The sequence below is a fragment of the Arachis ipaensis genome, chromosome B6 (genome assembly GCF_059453495.1).
Source record: "Arachis ipaensis isolate K30076 ecotype BB chromosome B6, ASM5945349v1, whole genome shotgun sequence".
Classification (NCBI taxonomy): Eukaryota; Viridiplantae; Streptophyta; class Magnoliopsida; order Fabales; family Fabaceae; genus Arachis; species Arachis ipaensis.
This window is the reverse complement of record NC_142441.1, coordinates 61,063,431-61,077,292: the sequence shown is the minus strand read 5'-3', so window position 1 is coordinate 61,077,292 and position 13,862 is coordinate 61,063,431. Positions and strand designations below refer to the sequence as shown.

The window sequence follows — 13,862 nt, the reverse complement described above, 5'->3', positions numbered from 1 at the left end:
TGAAAAATAACAAAACACACAAAACAAGAGAAATTAAAGATCAGAGCAAGGAAATCATCAAGAACAACTTGAAGATTAATGAAGAACAAAATTCATACATTCGAAAAATGCAGGGAATTAAATAAAACATGCAAGACAACAAACTTAAAGATTGACACTAGACTTAAACAAGAAACACAAATTATTTTTTAATTTTTATCATAAATTTTTTTTTTTGTAATTTTTTCGAAAATTATTTGGAAAAAGAAAATAAGAAATTCAAAATTCTTAATGAGAATTCCAGGAATCATGTAATGTTAGTCTAAAACTCCGGTCCAGGAATTAGACATGGCTTACTAGTCAGGCAAGCTTTCAGTGAAAGCTTCGGTCCAAAACACTAGACATGGCCAATGGCCAGCCATGATTTAGCAGATCATTACATTCAACAGCAAAATTGATAGAAATCAACAAGCTCTTGTGATGATAAGTTGAAACTTCGGTCCAAAAGATTAGACATGGCTTCACAGCCAGCCAGACTTCAACAGATCATCACGGAACTCTAGAATTCATTCTTAAAAACTATGAAGAACAGAATTGAAAATTTTTTTTTGAAATTTTTCGAAAATAAATAAAAATTAAAAAGCTTAAACATAAAATAAAAGTACCTAATCTGAGCAACAAGATGAACCGTCAGTTATCCAAACTCAAACAATCCCCGGCAATGGCACCAAAAACTTGGTGGACGAAATTGTGATCTCAATTGCGCCAACAACTTAGTACGCACAACCATAATCTCAATTCTTTTTCACAACTTCGCACAACTAACCAGCAAGTGCAATGGGTTGTCCAAGTAATAAACCTTACGTGAGTAAGGGTCGATCCCATGGAGATTGTCAGCTTGAAGTAAGCTTTGGTCATCTTGTAAATCTCAGTCAGGCAGATTCAAATGGTTATAGGATTTTAATAATTAAAATATAAATAAAATAAGATATAGATACTTATGTAATTCATTAGTGGGAACTTCAGATAAGCGTATGAAGATGCTTTGTTCCTCCTGAACCTCTGCTTTTGTATTGCTTTCATCCAATCATTCATACTCCTTTCCATGGCAAGCTGTATGTTGGGGGATCACTGTTGTCAATGGATACCGTCCCGTCCTCTCAGTGAAAATGGTCCATCTGCGCTGTCACCGCAGGGCTAATCAGCTGTTAGTTCTCGATCATGTTGTCATAGGATCCATTGATCCTTTTGCGTCTGTCACTACGCCCAACACTCGCGAGTTTGAAGCTCGTCACAGTCATCCCATCCCAGATCGCGAGTTAGAAACCCAAGAGATACGCATTCAAGCTTGTTTGCATGTAGAACGGAAGTGGTTGTCAGGCACGCATTCATAGGTAAGAATGGTGATGAGTGTCACTAGTTCATCACATTCATCATGTTGAAGTGCGAATGGATATCTTAGAGAAGAAGTAGGCATGAATTGAATAGAAAAACAATAGTAATTGCATTAATTCATGAAGAACAGCAGAGCTCCACACCTTAATCGATAGGGTGTAGAAACTCCACCGTTGAAAATACATAAGAACAAGGTCTAGGCATGGCTGAATGGCCAGCCTCCCAAAGAGGGTTCAATCATCAAAACATGATCAAAAGATGAACTAAAGATGAAAATACAATAGCAAAAGGTCCTATTTATAATGAACTAGTAACCTAGGGTTTACAAAAATGAGTAAATGATGCAGAAATCCACTTCCGAGCCCACTTGGTGTGTTCTTGGGTAGAGCGTTGAAGCTTTCACATGTAGAGACTTTTCTTGGAGTTAAATGCCAGTTTTGGTGCCAGTTTGGGCGTTTAACTCCAGCTTTTATGCCAGTTCCGGCGTTTTGATGCCAGAATTTTTATGCTGCCTTGGAACGCCAGTTTGGGCCATCAAATCTCAGGAAAAGTATGGACTATTATATATTTCTGAATAGCCCTGGATGTCCACTTCCCAACACAATTGAGAGTGCGCCAATTGAGCTTCTGTAGCTCCGGAAAATTCACTTCGAGTGCAGGGAGGTCAAAATCCAACAGCATCTGTAGTCCTTTTTCAGCCTCTGAATAAGATTTTTGCTCAGGTCCCTCAATTTCAGCCAGAAAATACCTGAAATCACAGAAAAACACACAAACTCATAGTAAAGTCCAGAAATATTATTTTTGAATAAAAACTAATAAAAATATACTAAAAAGTAATTAAAACATATACTGAAAACTACCTAAAAATAATGCCAAAAAGCGTATAAATTATCCGCTCATCAACCTTCTTCTGACTTCTATGGAAGAAGCATCTCAATTCCTGCAATTGGAGCAAACAACTTTGAGCTTAAGCCTCAATTAGTTTCTCTAATGCAGCGAATTGCAAGTATGATGGACTTCCATTGGAAGATCCTCATCAGTTTTTAGCTGAAGTCTTGCAAATCTGTGACACTATTAAGACCCATGGGGTTGACCCTAAGGTCTTCAGAATTATGCTCTTCCCATTTGCTGTAAGAGACAGAGCTAGGACATGGTTGGACTCACAACCTAAAAAAAGCCTGAACTCTTGGGAAAAGCTAGTCAATGCCTTCTTGGCAAAGTTCTTTCCACCTCAAAAATTGAGTAAGCTTAGAGTGGAAGTCCAGACCTTCAGACAGAAGGAAGGAGAATCCCTCTATGAAGCTTGGGAAAGATACAAGCAATTGATCAGAAGGTGTCCTTCTGGCATGCTTTCAAAATGGAACATCATATGCATATTTTATGATGATCTGTCTGAACTGTCCAAGATGTCATTGGATAACTCTGCTGGTGGATCTCTTCATCTGAAGAAGACGCCTGAAGAAGCCCAGGAACTCATTGAAATGGTTGCAAATAACCAATTCATGTACACTTCTAAAAGGAATCCTATGAATAATGGGACAACTCAGAAGAAAGGAGTTCTTAAGATTGATACTCTGAATGCCATATTGGCACAGAATAAAATATTGACTCAGCAAGTCAATATGATCTCTCAGAGTCTGACTGGAATGCAAGCTGCATCCAGTAGTAATAAAGAAGCATCTTCTGAAGAAGAAGCTTATGATCTTGAGAACCATTCAATGAAAGAGGTGAATTACATGGGAGAACCCTATGGAAACACCTACAATCCTTCATGGAGGAATCATCCTAATCTCTCATCGAAGGATCAACAGAAGCCTAATGAAGGCTTCAATAATAATAATGGTGGGAGAGCACGGTTTGGCAATAACAAACCTTTTCCATCATCTTCTCAGTAACATACAGAGAATTCTAAGAAGAGCCACTCTGACATAGCAACTGTAGTCTCTAATCTATCTAAGACCACTCTCAGTTTCATGACTGAAGCAAGGTTCTCCATTAGAAATTTGGAGGCACAAGTGGGTCAGCTGAGTAAGAGAATTACTAAAACTCCTCCTAGCACTCTCCCAAGCAATACAGAAGAAAATCCCAAAAGAGAGTGCAAGGCCATAACCATGAGCAACATGGCCGAACCTGGAGAGAGTAAGGAGGACGTGATCCCTATTGAGAAAAACCTCATGGGATGTCCTCTGAACAAAAAGAAGTTCCCCTTTGAGGAACCAAGGGAATCTGAGGCTCATACAGAGACCATAGAGATTCCACTGAACCTACTTCTGCCATTCATGAGCTCTGATGAGTATTCTTCCTCTAAAGAGGATGAACATATTGTTGAAGAGCAAGTTGCTAAGTACCTTGGAGCAATCATGAAGCTGAATGCCAAGTTATTTGGTAATGAGACTTCGGAGGATGAACCTCCATTGCTCATCAATGAACTGAGTACCTTGTTTAGGTAGAAATTACCTCAGAAGAAACCGGACCTCGGAAAATTCTTAATACCTTGTACCATAGGCACCATGACATTTGAGAAGGCTCTGTGTGACCTAGGGTCAAGTATAAACCTCATGCCCCTCTCTGTAACGGAGAAACTAGGGATCCTTGAGGTGCAAGCTGCAAAAATCTCACTAGAGATGGCAGATAATTCAAGGAAACAGGCTTATGGACTTGTAGAGGATGTCTTGGTAAAGGTTGAAGGCATTTACATCCCTGCTGACTTCATAATCCTGGACACTGGGAAGAGTATGGATGAAACCATCATCCTTGGCAGACCCTTCCTAGCGACAGCAAAAGCTGTGATTGATGTTGACAGAGGAGAGTTGGTCCTTCAAGTGAATAAGGACTACCTTGTGTTTAAGGCTAAAGAATCTCCTTCTTTACACATGGAGAAGAAGCATGACAAGCTTCTCTCAATGCAGAGTCAAACAGAACCCCCACATTCAAACACTATGTTTGGTGTTGGGAGGCACCAACCATGCTCTGAATATCTGTGAAGATCCATGAGAGCTCACTGTCAAGCTATTGACAATAATGAAGCGCTTGTTGGGAGGCAACCTAATTTTTATTTATCATGTGAAGTCACAAAAACAACTGCAAAAATCAAAGCGAATTCGAAAACAGTAGTAAAAACAGCACACCCTGGAGGAGGAGCTTACTAGCATTTAAACGCCAGTAAGGGTAGCAGAATGGGCGTTAAGCCCCTAGTCTGGCACCATTCTGGGCGTTTAACGCCAGAAATGGGCACCAGACTGGCATTTAACACCAGAAAAAGGCACCAGACCGGTATTTAACGCCAGAAAGGGGCACAAAGCTGGCATTTAACGCCAGAAAAGGAAGAAAAGCTGGCGTTAAAATGCCGGAAATAGGCAGCAACCTGGCATTTAACACCAGGAATGGCAGTCAGAAGGCATTTACACGCCAGAATGGAGCAGGGATGAGAAATCCTTGACACCTCAGGATCTGTGAACCCCATAGGATCCCCACCTACCTCAACTTACTCTCTCTCTTCTTCAAACTTTCCAATAACACCCTTCCCTAAATATGCTTCACCAATCACCTCCATCTCTCTTTCCTCCCAAACCCAACCCCTAATACACACTTCTTTCCCCCCTTGGCCGACACATTCACTACCCTCCATCTCCTCTATTTCTTCTTCTTCTCCTTCTTTCTTTCTTCTTTTGCTCGAGGGCGAACAACCCTTTTAAGTTTGGTGTGAAAAAAGCATTGCTTTTTTGTTTTTTCATAACCATTAATGGCACCTAAGGCCGGAGAAACCTCTATAAAGAGGAAAGGGAAGGCAATTGCTTCCACCTCTGAGTCATGTGAGATGGAGAGATTCATCTCAAAAGCCCATCACTAGAAAGAGGATGGAGCAAACAAGAGAGCCCACTCATGGACCTCAACAAGAGCATGAGGGAGGAGCAACAAAGGCAAGGAAGTGACATTGAGGAGCTAAAGCACTCCATAAGATCTTCAAGAGGAAGAACTAGCCGCCATCACTAAGGTGGACCCGTTCTTTAATTTCCTTGTTCTTTATTTTCTATTTTTTGTTTCCTATGCTTTATGTTTGTGTCTTATTACATGATCACTAGGAACAGTGCATATTTTTGATAGTGAAGTTTATGAATGTTAAATTTGTTGGCTCTTGAAAGAATAATGAAAAAAGAGAAATATTATTGATAGTCTAAAAAATCATAAAATTGATTCTTGAAGAAAAAAAAGTAGTGAATACAAAGCTTGCAAAAAAAAAGGTGAAAAATAAAAGAAAAAGAAAGAAAAAGAAAAAGAAAGCAGAAAAAGCCAGTAACCCTTTAAAACAAAAGGCAAGGGTAAAAAGGATCCAAGGCTTTGAGCATCAGTGGATAAGAGGGCCCAAAGGAATAAAATCCTAGCCTAAGCGGCTAAACCAAGCTGTCCCTAACCATGTGCTTGTGGCGTGAAGGTGTCAAGTGAAAAGCTTGAGACTGAGCGGTTAAAGTTGTGGTTCAATGCAAAAAGAGTATGCTTAAGAGCTCTAGACACCTCTAATTGGGGACTCTAGTAAAGCTGAGTCACAATCTGAAAAGGTTCACCCAGTAATGTGTCTGTGGCATTTATGTATCCGGTGGTAATACTGGAAAACAAAATGCTTAAGGTCACGGCCAAGACTCATAAAGTAACTATGTTCAAGAATCAACATACTGAACTAGGAGAATCAATAACACTATCTGAATTTTGAGTTCCTATAGATGCCAATCATTCTGAACTTCAAAGGATATAGTGAGATGCCAAAACTGTTCAGAAGCAAAAAGCTAATAGCCCCGCTCATCTAATTAAGACTGATCATCATAGATGATTTTGGAATTCATTGTATATCATCTTCTTTTTATCCTACTTTATTTTTAGTTTCTTGGGGACAAGCAACAATTTAAGTTTGGTGTTGTGATGAGCGGATAATTTATACGCTTTTTGGCATTGTTTTTAGGTAGTTTTTAGTGTGTTTTAGTTACTTTTTATTATATTTTTATTAGTCTTTAAATAAAAATCACATTTCTAGACTTTACTACGAGTTCGTATGTTTTTCTGTGATTTCAGGTATTTTCTGACCGAAATTGAGGGACTTGAGCAAAAATCTGATTCAGAGGCTGAAAAAGGACTGCAGATACTGTTGGATTCTGACCCTGCTGAACTCAAAATAGATTTTCTCGAGATACAGAAAGCCAATTGGTGCTCTCTGAATTGCGTTAGAAAGTAAACATCTTGGGCTTTCCAGAAATATATAATAGTCTATACTTTGTCCGAGTTTTCATAACGCAAACTGGCGTTTAAACTCTAACTTTCTACCGTATTCTGGCGTTAAACGCCAGAACTGGCATAAAAGCTGGAGTTAAACACCCAAACTGGCACCAGAGCTGGCGTTTAACTCCAAAAAAGGTCTCTACATGTGAAAGCTTCAATGCTCAGCCCAAACACACACCAGGTGGGCCTGGAAGTGGATTTCTGCATCAACTACTCATTTCTGTAAACCCTAGGTTACTAGTTCATTATAAATAGGACCTTTTGCTATTGCTATTGTATTTTCATCTTTTTGATCATCTTTGGAACGTTTTTCCTTAGACTTGGGGGCTAGCCATTCGGCCATGCCTGGACCTTCATTACTTATGTATTTTCAACGGTGGAGTTTCTACACCCCATAGATTAAGGTGTGGAGCTCTGCTGTTCCTCATGATTTAATGCAAAGTACTATTATTTTTCTATTCAATTCAAGCTTATTCTTATTCCAAGATATTCACTCTTACTTCAACCTGATGAATGTGATGATCCGTGACACTCATCATCATTCTCACCCATGAACACGTGCCTAACAACCACTTCAGTTCTATCTGCAATAGCTTGAGTGTGTATCTCTTAGCCTCCTGATTCACGGTGCTTGGTTTCCTCTCCTGACAACAGAGCCCTCCATTCCGTGAAATCAGAGTCTTTGTGGTATAAGCTAGAATCAATTGGTAGCATTCTTGAGATTCGGAAAGTCTAAACCTTGTTTGTGGTATTCCGAGTAGGATCTGGGATGGGATGACTGTGATGAGCTTCAAACTCGCGAGTGTTGGGCGTAGTGACAGACGCAAAAGAATCAATGGATCCTATTCCAACATGAGTGAGAACCGACAGATGATTAGCCGTGCGGTGACAGCACATTTGGACCATTTTCACCTAGAGGACGGACGGTAGCCATTGACAACGGTGATCCCCCAACATACAGCTTGCCATGGAAAGGAGTATGAATGATTGGATGAAGGGAATAGGAAAGCAGAGGTTCAGAAGGAACAAATCATCTTCATACGCTTATCTGAAACACCTACCAATGAATTACAGAAGTATTTCTATGTTATTTTATGTTTTAATTACATTTTAATTATCAAAACCTCAAAATCATTTGAATTTGCCTGACTGAGATTTACAAAGATGACCATAGCTTGCTTCAAGCCAACAATCTCCGTGGGATCGACCCTTACTCACGTAAGGTATTACTTGGACGACCCAGTGCACTTGCTGGTCAGCTGGACGGAGTTGTGTGAAAAGTGTGCGATCACGATTTCGTGTACCAGACGCCTATCAAGAGGCCTCTTTCAAGCGCCAGACATACCAGTTCGACTGGAATAGCATCCTTGGTGTCATAGCACAACCTGGCAGCAAGTGGATCTATGGACAGCATAGGACTCGACCTAAGAGCATCTCTGCCCAGTCACTCACCATGGAGGCTCGTGTGTCGGCACAAATCATGTCCCACTATGTCTTTCCAAGCAATCACCAGTCGACCTTCACAGCAGACATGGTTGTCCTCCTCTGGTGCATCCTGACAGAGCAACCCCTCAACCTGCACCGACACATCTAGGCTGCCATGGGACACGTACAGATAGCGGGTAACCTGCCTTTTCCCGCCTTGGTTTCAGATTTAGTCTCTGTAGTAGGTGTGTCCTCTTGGGCAGGTGACACGAAGGTCATGATCCCTAGAGCTGACCAGTATGTCCCGAACAGAAAGTACATCAGGCCGCCAGTTCCCTCTGCAAGCCGACCTGCAGATCCATCTTTGGATCCTCCTCCCTTCTCCACTCCACCACCTTCTACACCACAAGCACCATCTACCCATCAGATGTTCCTTCAGATCCTTAAGAGGCTCGACTGGAAAGACCGACGAATGGAGCAAATGGAGCACCGTAACAAGCGCCGATATGACTACCTAAAGGAACTCATACTTGGTACACACCCACCTCCAGAACCAAAGGACACCCCAGACTCCCCTTTATCCAGTAGCACAGGCAGCCAAGGCAAACCAGACACTAGAGGCGACGCTTCCAGCCCTCCCTTGCTCCTTACTGATGGCACGGAGGACCGTGCCAAGCCTTAAGTATGGGGAGGTTAGTCCTTGACTTTCGGAGGTAACTTCTCTCTCTTAACACCAACATTTATAGTTTTTCTTTTGTTAGATAGGATAGATTGCATGATAATAATTGTTTGCATGTATGTTTTGCTTGGTTAAAGTAATAAGTTTCCTTTCAAGACCCTATTTTATGATATTTCCTCACTAAGAATTACAAAATAACCATAGCTTGCTTCAAGCCGACAATCTCCGTGGGATCGACCCTTACTCACGTAAGGTATTACTTGGACGACCCAGTGCACTTGCTGGTTAGTGGTACGTGTTATAAAAAGTGTGATTTACAATTTGTTAAGGCAATCAGAAACTTTCTGGGGCATGCAGAATTCTATAGGAGGTTTATAAAAGATTTTTCAAAAATCGCAAAAGCTCTAAGCAATCTACTAGCTGCTGACACGCCATTTGTGTTTGACACAGAGTGTCTGCAGGTGTTTGAAACTCTGAAAGCTAAGCTGGTCACAGCACTAGTTATTTCTGCACCAGACTGGATATTACCATTTGAATTAATGTGTGATGCCAGTGATCATGCCATTGGTGTAGTATTGGGGCAGAGGCACGACAAGCTTCTGCATGTCATTTATTATGCTAGCCGTGTTTTAAATAACGCCCAGAAAAATTACACAACCACAAAAAAAGAATTGCTTGCAGTGGTTTATGCCATTGACAAATTTAGATCATACTTAGTAGGATCAAAAGTGATTGTGTACACTGACTATGCTGCTCTTAAATATCTACTTAAAAAACAGGATTCAAAACCCTGGCTCATAAGATTGGTGTTGCTTCTGCAAGATTTTGATATAGAAATAAGAGACAGAAAAGGGACAGAAAACCAAGTGGCTGATCATCTGTCCCGGATAGAACCAGTACAAGGGGCGTTCTTTCCCTCTATTGAGATCTCTGAGTCCTTTCCGGATGAGCATTTGTTCGCCATTCAGGAAATACCATGGTTTGCAAACATTGCAAACTATAAAGCTACAAGGTTCATACCCAAGGAATACAACAGGCAACAAAAGAAAAAATTAATTACTGATGCAAAGTACTACTTGTGGGATGAATCCTATCTCTTTAAGAGATATGCAGATGGAATAATCCGTAGGTGTGTACCTAGAGAAGAAGCACAGAAGATCTTATGGTATTGCCATGGATCACAATATGGAGGCCATTTCGGAGGTGAGCGAACAGCCACCAAGGTTCTCCAATATGGTTTCTACTGGCCTACCATCTATAGGGATTTCCGAGAGTTTGTACGTAACTGTGACAGTTGCCAGAGAGCTAGTAATCTGCCTCATGGTTACGCCATGCCTCAACAAGGAATCTTGGAGATTGAGTTGTTTGATGTATGGGGTATTGACTTCGTGGGGCCTTTCCCTCCATCAAACTCAAACACTTATATTCTGGTGGCAGTCGACTATGTATCCAAATGGGTAGAGGCCGTTGCCACACCCACTAATGATACTAAGACAGTGCTGAAGTTCCTCCAGAAACATATCTTCAGCAGGTTTAGTGTCCCTAGAGTACTAATCAGTGATGGGGGCACCCACTTCTGCAACAAACAGCTTTACTCTGCCATGGTCCGGTATGGAATTAGCCACAAGGTGGCAACTCCATATCATCCACAGACAAATGGGCAAGCTGAAGTCTCTAACAGAGAACTAAAAAGAATCCTGGAACAGACTGTAAGTACCCGTAGAAAGGATTAGGCAAGAAGCTTGGATGATGCTCTGTGGGCGTACAGAACAGCATTCAAGACTCCTATAGGGACCTCTCCATACCAGCTTGTGTATGGTAACGCCTGTCATCTGCCCAAGGAACTGGAGTACAAAGCCTACTGGGCAACCAGATTCCAAAACTTTGATGCCAAATTTGCTGGAGAAAAAAGATTGCTCCAGCTGAATGAGCTAGAGGAATTCAAACTCACTGCTTTCGAAAATGCCAAGCTTTACAAAGAGAAAGTGAAAAGATGGCATGACTGAAAGCTGTCATCTAGAGTCTTTAAACCAGGACAGAAGGTTCTGCTGTTTAACTCTAGGCTCAGGCTATTCCCCAGGAAACTGAAATCCCGGTGGAGGGGACCATATGTGATTACAAGTGTGTCACTATATGGCTATATGGAGCTTCAAGACATTGATTCTAATAAGAAGTTCATTGTTAATGGACAGAGAATCAAGCATTATGTTGAAGGCAATGTTGAGCAAGAATGCTCAAGGCTGAGGCTAGATTAAAAAGCTCAGCAAGGTCCAGCTAAAGACAATAAAGAAGCGCTTGCTGGGAGGCAACCCAGCCATTAGCAAAACTCTTTCTGTTATTTTATTTTATTCTATTCTTCATTTTATTTATTTTTAATTTCAATATTAATAATCTTCAAGGTAAAGAATGAATTGCATAAGTTCACATGGGTACAAAAGGATTCAGAGCACAAAACAGCAAAATGAAGCTCACTGGTGCGAAAAAGCCAGTAAGAGCTGTTTTGGGCGTTAAACGCCCAAAAGGAGCATTTACTGAGCCATCTGGGCGTTAAACGCCAGAAAGAAGCAGCTTCTGGGCCTTTAACGCCAGATTTACAGCATCCTGGGCATTCAGAAAAAAGCCCAGTGACAAAGGAGTTTCTGGCGTTTAACGCCAGCTAGAAGCAACAACTGGGCGTTAAACGCCCATACCAAGCACCAGTTGGGTGTTAAACGCCCAAAACATGCAGTAGTTGGGCGTTTAACACCAGGATTGTGGGGCGTAGGCAATTTTGTTTTCACTTCAAATTTTTTTCAATTTTCATGTTTCAATTCATGATTTCTTGCATAAACATATTACAAATCCTAATTTTTCAAATCCTTTTTCAAAAGATATCAAATGTATGTTAATTCTAAACATAAACCTTTTTTTAAATCCTCTTCAAATTCTTTTCAAATCTTTTTCAAAACAAATCTATCTCTTTTCCTTCTAAAATCTTTTCAACTCCTCAATATCTTTTTCAAATCTTCACAACATCTTTTTCAAAACAAAGCTATCTTTTTCAAATATCTTTCATATTATTTATATCTTTTAAATTTTAAAGTGCATCATTTTCCTATCATACTTATCTTTTACAAATCATATCTTTTATCATATCTTCTTCAAAATTTTCGAAACCCACCCCCTCCCTTTAAATGTTAGTTTGGTCTCTCCCCCTCTCCTCCAAAATTCGAACTTGGCTCTCCCTCTATCCCTCTCCTTTTTTTTCTTTTGCTTGAGGACAAGCAAACCTCTAAGTTTGGTGTGTTTATCCGTGATCACTAAGCCAATACCCACTAAGATCATGGCACCTAAAAGAAAACAAACCAACTCAAGAGGCAAGAAAGAGAATATTCCAAAACCACTTTGGAATCAAGGGAAGATCTTAACCAAAGAACATTCAGACCATTACTACAAAATAATGGGTCTAAGGTTAGTGATCCCGGAAGTTAAATTCGATCTGAAAGAAGACGAATATTCAAAGATACAAGAGAAAATTTGAAACAGGAGCTGGGAAGTCCTAGCTAATCCTGAAACAAAGGTGGAAAGAAACATGGTTCAAGAATTCTATGCAAATTTATTGTAGACGGATAGGCAGAGAATAGCGGGAACCGCATTCTATGACTATAGAACTCTGGTCAGAAGGGAAGATTGTTCACACCCACCCTGACAAATTAAGGGAGATCTTCAAGCTGCCTCAACCGCAAGATGACCCAAACTCCTTTAATAGGAGAATGATGAGATCAAACCTGAGTTTGGACAAAATCCTAGAGGACATATGTCTCCCAAGAGACAAATGGACAACCAACACAAAGGGTGCCCCAAACCAACTCAAAAGAGGAGATCTCAAACCAGTCGCCAGAGGCTAGCTGGACTTCATTGGGCGCTCTATACTGCCCACTAGCAACCGCTCTGAGGTCACCATCAGAAGAGCAGTGATGATTCATTGCATTATGCTGGAAAAAGAAGTGGAAGTTCATCAGCTAATTGCTTGTGAGCTTTACAAAATTGCAAACAAGAACTCCAAAGATGCCAGATTGGCTTATCCAAGCTTGGTCTCTCTGTTATGTAAAGATGCTGGGATAAAAATGGGAGTAGATGAGTACATCCCAGTTGAGCAACCAATCACCAAAAAGTCTATGGAAGGACAACAAGTGCAGGACGACCCCATCAAGAGGAGAGCACAGGAGTTCCTCCCAGAAATCCCTCAAATTGAATACTAGGAGCGCCTAGAAACATCTGTCACCAAGTTGCAAGAAGCTGTGGATCAACTAAACAAAGAGCAGCAAAATCAAAACAGCATGCTCTGCAAATTGCTTAGAGAACAAGAAGAGCAAGGGCGTGAACTGAAGGAACTGAAGCGCCAGAAGCTATCTCTTGAAGGGCCAAGCACTCCACAGACTAAAGAGGCATCCACCTCCCAAATCCAAGGTTGTTGAGTTCTAATCTTAGCCTTAACTCTGTGATAATTGTTCTTATTAGAAATTTACCTTAGAAGTTATATATGAGTAGTAGTAATTAGTATCTCTATTTTGATTTTATCTCCAATTAAGCTATAATTTATTTTTCTCATCATCATCAAACACGAATAAAATAGCAGATTTTTAGAATAAGGAGGCAATATTTTTTCGAGTTTTTAATAAGGAAAATTCTAATTATTTATATGTGGTGGCAATGCTTTTTGTCTTCTGAATGAATGCCTGATGAGCGGATAATTTATACGCTTTTTGACATTGTTTTTAGTATGTTTTTAGTAGGATCTAGTTACTTTTAGGGATGTTTTTAATAGATTTTGTGTTAAATTCACATTTCTGGACTTTACTATGAGTTTGTGTGTTTTTCTGTGATTTCAGGTATTTTCTGGCTGAAATTGAGGGACTTGAGCAGAAATCAGATTCAGAGGTTGAAAAAGGACTGCTGATGCTGTTGGATTCTGACCTCCCTGCACTCAAAGTGGATTTTCTGGAGCTACAGAACTCAAACTGGCGCGCTTCCAATTGCGTTGGAAAGTAGACATCCAGGGCTTTCCAGCAATATATAATAGTCCATACTTTGGCCATGAATTGATAACGTAAACTGGCGTTCAACGCCAGCTTTC

At 40.5% G+C, this 13,862-nt stretch overlaps 1 non-coding gene across 1 annotated transcript; it reads right to left on the bottom strand.

The window, feature by feature from the left end:
- Positions 1 to 2,618: 2,618 nt before the first annotated feature.
- On the bottom strand, positions 2,619 to 2,722 carry LOC148555787 (small nucleolar RNA R71). The gene has a single exon (XR_015887830.1). It is a non-coding gene; the product is annotated as a small nucleolar RNA R71 (small nucleolar RNA).
- Between the last annotated feature and the right edge of the window lie 11,140 nt (positions 2,723 to 13,862).